Here is a 6000-nt window from a genome sequence, read left to right as displayed (position 1 = left end):
TTTTTAAGATTTTATTTATTTATTTGAGAGAGAGAGAGAATGAGAGAGAGAGGAAACTTTTTTTTTTTTTAAGTAAAGTAATTTATTCACAACCAAGTCCTCCCGACTTTCTTCAACAGGAACTTTGCTTAATTTTTACCCAGAGACCTTTTAAGGTAGAAAATACTGACACCAAGTGGAAACAACTAGAACTTCCATGCATGTGACAACAGTCCTTAGAAATGAAGCTCGGCTGTGTCCGGTCAGCTACCTCAACAGCTGTGGGAGCTCCCGGCAAATTGGCTTGTTAATAGCACTTACTGATGGGTTTTATTTTGCAGCATTTCACATATGTGTGTGTCACGATTTGCCTGCAAGAAGCTGGCCTTCCTTCTCTGACGCCAGAATCCCAGACCATGCCAGGTGCTGCCCACTGCTGGCCTCTTCTTCCAGGATCTTGTTCACACTGCCTTGCCTTAGCTTGCCTTACAGTATGTGGATGTGTATGTACACAGGGCCATATGCAAATGGATTTATAAGCTCATGTATCAGGATGCAACATGGCTTACCTTGTGTGTACAGAGAAAATGTGAGCTTTGTTATTTTGTCTATAGAAGAGCTGATTTTCTTTCTTCTTGCTGTAATGTGGGAAAAGAACTAAAGTTTAGTCCCATCTGGCCATGTCAGTCCAATCTAAATTGTCCCATTAAGTAGCTCTCTTTCTGCTTGGATAACTCCAGAAAATGTACTGCTCCCAAGGTGGTGCCTGGGTATATGGGAGAAGCATGTGGCCCTGTGCCCTTGTGGCATTGGGGAGCACTGTCTCACATGGTGCTGACACAGCGGAGCTATGACCCAAAGGACGAGAATGCCTTCTCTCAAAGCCCTGCTTGATGCCGGCTGGTAAGTGCTGGATGGAGCAGGTTTGGGTTGTAAGGAATGTTGAGGAAAACATTACAAGTAATGATTTCATGACAGATGTTGGCGGGGATGTGGAGAAAGGGGAACCCTCCTACACTGTTGGTGGGAATGCAAGCAGGGGCAGCCACTCTGGAAAAACAGTATGGAGGTTCCTCAAAAAGTTGAAAATAGAGCTACCCTACGACCCAGCAATTGCACTACTGGGTATTTACCCCAAAGATACAAATGTAGGGATCCAAAGGGGCACCTGCACCCCAATGTTCATAGCAGCAATGTCCACAATAGCCAAGCTGTGGAAAGAGCCCAGATGTCCATCGACAGATGAATGGATAAAGAAGATGTGGTATATATACATAATGGAATATTACACAGCCATCAAAAAATGAAATCTTGCCATTTGCAATGACATGGATGGAACAGAGAGTATTATGCGAAGTGAAATAAGTCAATCAGAGAAAGATAAGTATCATACGATCTCACTGATATGAGGAATTTGAGAAACAAGACAGAGGATCATAGGGGAAGGGAGGGAAAAATGAAACAAGATGAAACCGGAGAGGGAGACAACCATGAGAGACTCTTAATCTCAGGAAACAAACTGAGGGTTGCTGGAGGGGAGGGGGCTGGGGGGATGGGGTGGCCGGTGACGGACACTGGGGAGGGTATGTGTTGTGGTGAGCGCTGCGTATTGTGTAAGACTGATGAATCACAGACCTGTACCTCTGAAACCAATGATACCTTATATGTCAATTAAAAAAAAAAAAAGTAGTGATTTCATGTAACAAGTCCAAATATCAAAAGGGAGTAAGAAAGGAGTCTATGTTTCCATATCTTTTTAGCTTTCTACGAAGGTGGACAAAGTGGGGTTAGCGATGGCGCCCAACCACAGTGAAATTCTAAACCAGCCGTTGCATCAGCCTTAGAAGCACAGGAGGGTGACTGGTGCTTGGTGGAAACCACGGATGCTTAGCCGCACCACCACCCACTGAGATTCAGCCTCCATTTGCCTGGGATGGAGCCTGGTCCCTGATATTTCAAAAACTTAGATAGTTTGGGGCACCTGGGTAGCACAATCGGTTAAGAGTTGGACTCCTGGTTTTGGCTCAGGTCATGATCTCAGGGCTGTGAGATCGAGCCCGGCATTGGGCTCTGCTCTCAGTGCAGACTCTACTGAAGACTCTCCTTCCCTCTGCCCCTTCCCCCTCTCTCCCTCTCTCTAAAATAAATAAGTAAATCTTTAAAAAAACAAAAACAAAAATACCTCAGGTAGTTCTACCCTGTAGCCAGGGATGTGAACCAAAGTTCTCAGTAGAGAACAAATATTTATGTAACAGTGTTTGCAGGTAACAAGTAAACGGTGTTTTTTTGGCTTTACGTTTATTTTTTACCCATTGTTGTGGACCTAATGTTTGTGTCTCCCCCAAATTTACATGCTGAAGCCCTAAGTCCCAATGTGGTGGTATTTGGAGGTGAGGCCTTTGGGAGGCCATTAGGTCATGGAGGTGGAGCGCTCATGAAGGGCGTTAGTGCCCTTCTGAGAAGAGACATTAGAGGCAAGATCTCGCTGCCAGAAGAGAGAGTGAGAAGGCGGCCATGTGCAAACCAGGAAGTGGGTTTTCACCAGGACCTGTATTTGTCAGCACCTTGATCTCGGACTTTCTAGCCTCCAGAACTGTGAGAAATTAATTTCCGTTTTTTAAGCTGTCCAGTCTATGGTATTTTTATTATAAGCAGCCCAAACTGACTAATTAGTGACACCCACCGTGCCCCGGTATCCCAGGAGACTCTAACATCTAGAATTTAGTGAGTTTCCCTCTCAGAGCTGCTGGGCTTTTCCTGGATGTTTTCCTCCGGATTTCTCCCTGTCCTCTCCCCATGTCCTCCTCCCAGGCTGTCTGAAGCGAACTCCAGCCGTAGTTCTCGAGGCTGGACCCTCTTCTGCCTTTTTAAACAGAGCTCAGACAAAGGTGTATTTCCTCTGACACTAAGTAACCTGCCACCTCAGAAAACTTTTGAAAGGAACTAGGCTCTTTTGCACCACAAGAGCATAAAGTTCATACAAGTTAAAACACTTTGGTCCAATATAATCGCATCATTTAGCACATAACTAGAAGCCAAACTGTAGTCTCCATAATTTTAAAACATTGAATATAAAATTTTCTGTTATTTTTAGAAAGTAAACAATTGCTCACAAACCTTCATGAAAAAAAATTAACGTGGCAAAAGTGAGTGTCCACTCCCCTCCCCCTAAATTATTCTCTTTGAGAAACCCACATTCAGTATAAATTTCTCAAATTTGTTGCATCCAGAACCGAGCTTCCTACCCTATTCACCAATGTAAGATTGTTTCTACTGAGTCTGAGCGGTTGAACCCCTTTTTCCTCCCAGGTGGTGATAAAAGACTTTCACTTCCTGGCAGGGAATAAAAGGGTTTTGGTTGCATCCCCAGCAAAACCAGCTTTAGAGAAATAGTTTGGCACAAACACTTGTGGGCCTGAGCTGTTCTCTTCTGCGCACCGGTTCTCATGGGCCTCTCTGGATGGAAGCCGAAAGCTTCCTAAGCCTGTCCTTAGGGACGGTCACCTTTGTGCAAGGACGAGTTCTACGCCCCCTGGGGTGGTCAAGGGTGGTCTCCTGATCGTCAAGAAGGTTTTGACCTCAGTAGGAAGATAGGCACGGCTTGTCTTAAAGAAAGGTAGTTAGAAGACTATCAAAATAGGTTAAGTGGCAAAGGTGTGTTCTTAGGATGAGTTTGTGGGAAGCTGATCCTGAAATAGGGATTTGTGTGCAGGAAGCCTTTCAGGGATGCCGATGGGATCAATGTCTGTTGGGGGTGAAGGAAGTGACCCAAGTAGACTAGGGAACAGTTGTTCCACAGTGTAGACAGAACACAGGCCTCAGCCAACCCCACAGGATGCTCTAGAGCTGGGGTGGGGGGGCGGGGGGGGGTGACTTCAGAGTTGTCACCCCTTGAAACAAGATGATCTGGCCTTCATAACCGGTCCCCCACCCCACTACCAGTAACTGGATGTGGCTGTCCCCCGGGAGGGTTCTGCCCTTAGGCCAGGTGGCTCCCTTTGGCAGTGAGCCACCAGCTCTAAGCACTCCCTGCAGAGGAGGAAACGTGTGCCTCAGTCCTGAAAGGGGGCTGCAGGCAGTACAGCAAGCAGCCAACGGTGGGACATCTGCGACCGTGGTAATGTTTACGGTGGGAGGGAGCAACAGTCCATTCCTAAGCGACGAGGAGCATCCGGGAATTTGAAGCATGTTACTAACATCAACCTCTGCTTCTCCTCTCCTCTGACCTAAGACCATCTCAAACCCTAGAGTTCCAAATACTGCTACAGCATAGAATTGGCCCCATAAAATCTGGTAAAGAATAACTGAACTCTTCGAATGACTCTTTTCAAACATAAAGGCCAAACACATTCCAAATTTGGTTTAAATCTATTTACAGTTTTGGTTGTGATCCTATTGTTCTCCAGTTCACTGTCCAAATGACTCCAGATCCTTTCTTTTCAAAGTTGTTCCTTCCTGATTTGCCTCCTTCTGTCCCATTAACCCCCAGTCTCCAGCCCACTGCCATTAGCTTCTTTCAGGCCTTTGCCCAAATGTCATTTCCTCAGTGAGTCCTTTGATTGTCCTAGTTAAAATTGCCACCCCAAGTGCCCCTCCCCATCCATTCGATTCTTTCCATAGCACTTACCACCATTTGGCCTACTCATTCATTATTAATTGTATGTATTGTCTGTTTCTCTTTAATAAAACGTAAGTTCCATGAGACCAGGGATAATCTGGTTTATTGACTCTGTTTTCTTATTGAGTAGAAGAGTTCCTGGCACAGAGTAGCCAAGCAATAAATATTGGTGAATGAACGAATGAATGAGTGGCCCCAGTTTCGGTTTTCGTTAGCTCTCTACTGGCTGATTGCAATGGTCTCCCAGCTGGAGTCAGAGCTCTGGATCTCCACCTGTCTGAGGACTCCCCTCTCTGATGCTCTACACCTCCCTGCGGGGCTGACTTGTTCCTGCTACTGTCCTGCTCAGAAGCTCTCCCAGCTTCCCGGCGCCCAGTGCCAACTCAGGTGTTCAGTGCTCTCAGAGATCTGGTGCATGTCTCCTCACCCTGGAACAGTGGGCTCCCTCCTCCGTAAGCACCGTTCCTGAGCCTTCCCGCCCCTCTCTTCCTTGAATTCTGCCAGTGGGGGGATTTTAAGAGGGGCAGCCTAAATACCCTCCAGGTGCTCTGAAGAGTGAGCATGAGGATGGCCGTTGAAGCCCTTCACAAAGCCTGACACCTTTACAGACGACCATGATTGCTACTCCATCATCATAATGTGATGATATTATAAAACTTCTCAATGACACTATAGGGTCCCAAAGGTAGGAGCTAAAGAATCAAGCCCCATTCTCCTGTTTACTAGAAACGAAGCTCATCTAGTGACTCAGGTCACGTGGCATGGTGGAGCCAGTCGGCGCCAGCTGACCAAAGCCAAAGGCTAAATGTTCTGGAACATTCATCCAGGCCGCCTACCTGCCCCCCATGCTTATTGCTGGTGTGTCATGCAGAGGGGACAGAGATGTTACTGGTTACCTCAGGAACACCATCAAGTGACAAGGAGACAACTAAAAGGATCTGGGGAAGAGATGAAGGAGAAATTTGGGGAGGGTGGGCTTGTAGTTCTGCTTTAGGCTTTTTGAGTAAGACCTGTAAGAGGAAACTAAATGGGCCTGGCACTCAAGAGAGTGGAATGGGCTGGAGATAAAGACTTGGAAATCATCCGGGGACTGGCAGTACTGGAGGACTTCTCGCCAGGTGTCCTGGGGCCATTACTGACCCTGGTCGCCCCATCCAGTGGCCAACGACACAGTCATCAGCTCCTATGGCTCTCCCTTTAGGTTCTGTTCAGACTTCCTTCAGCTACCCCAGTTCAGTCTTTGGTAACCTCGCACCTACATTATCACCATGTCTCCAAATTTCTTTCCTTCCATTCATCCATTCATTACTGCCCGATTAATTTTCCTAAGGCACCATTTTGTCACGGTCTGCCTTTGCTCAAACAGCTCCCAATTCTTTGCAAGTAAAATCCCAACTCTCCTT

The sequence above is a fragment of the Callorhinus ursinus genome, unplaced genomic scaffold (assembly GCF_003265705.2).
Source record: "Callorhinus ursinus isolate GAN/ISIS: 27379988/994484 unplaced genomic scaffold, GSC_fseal_2.0 scaffold20, whole genome shotgun sequence".
NCBI lineage: Eukaryota > Metazoa > Chordata > Mammalia > Carnivora > Otariidae > Callorhinus > Callorhinus ursinus.
Note: the sequence above shows the minus strand (reverse complement) of the source record.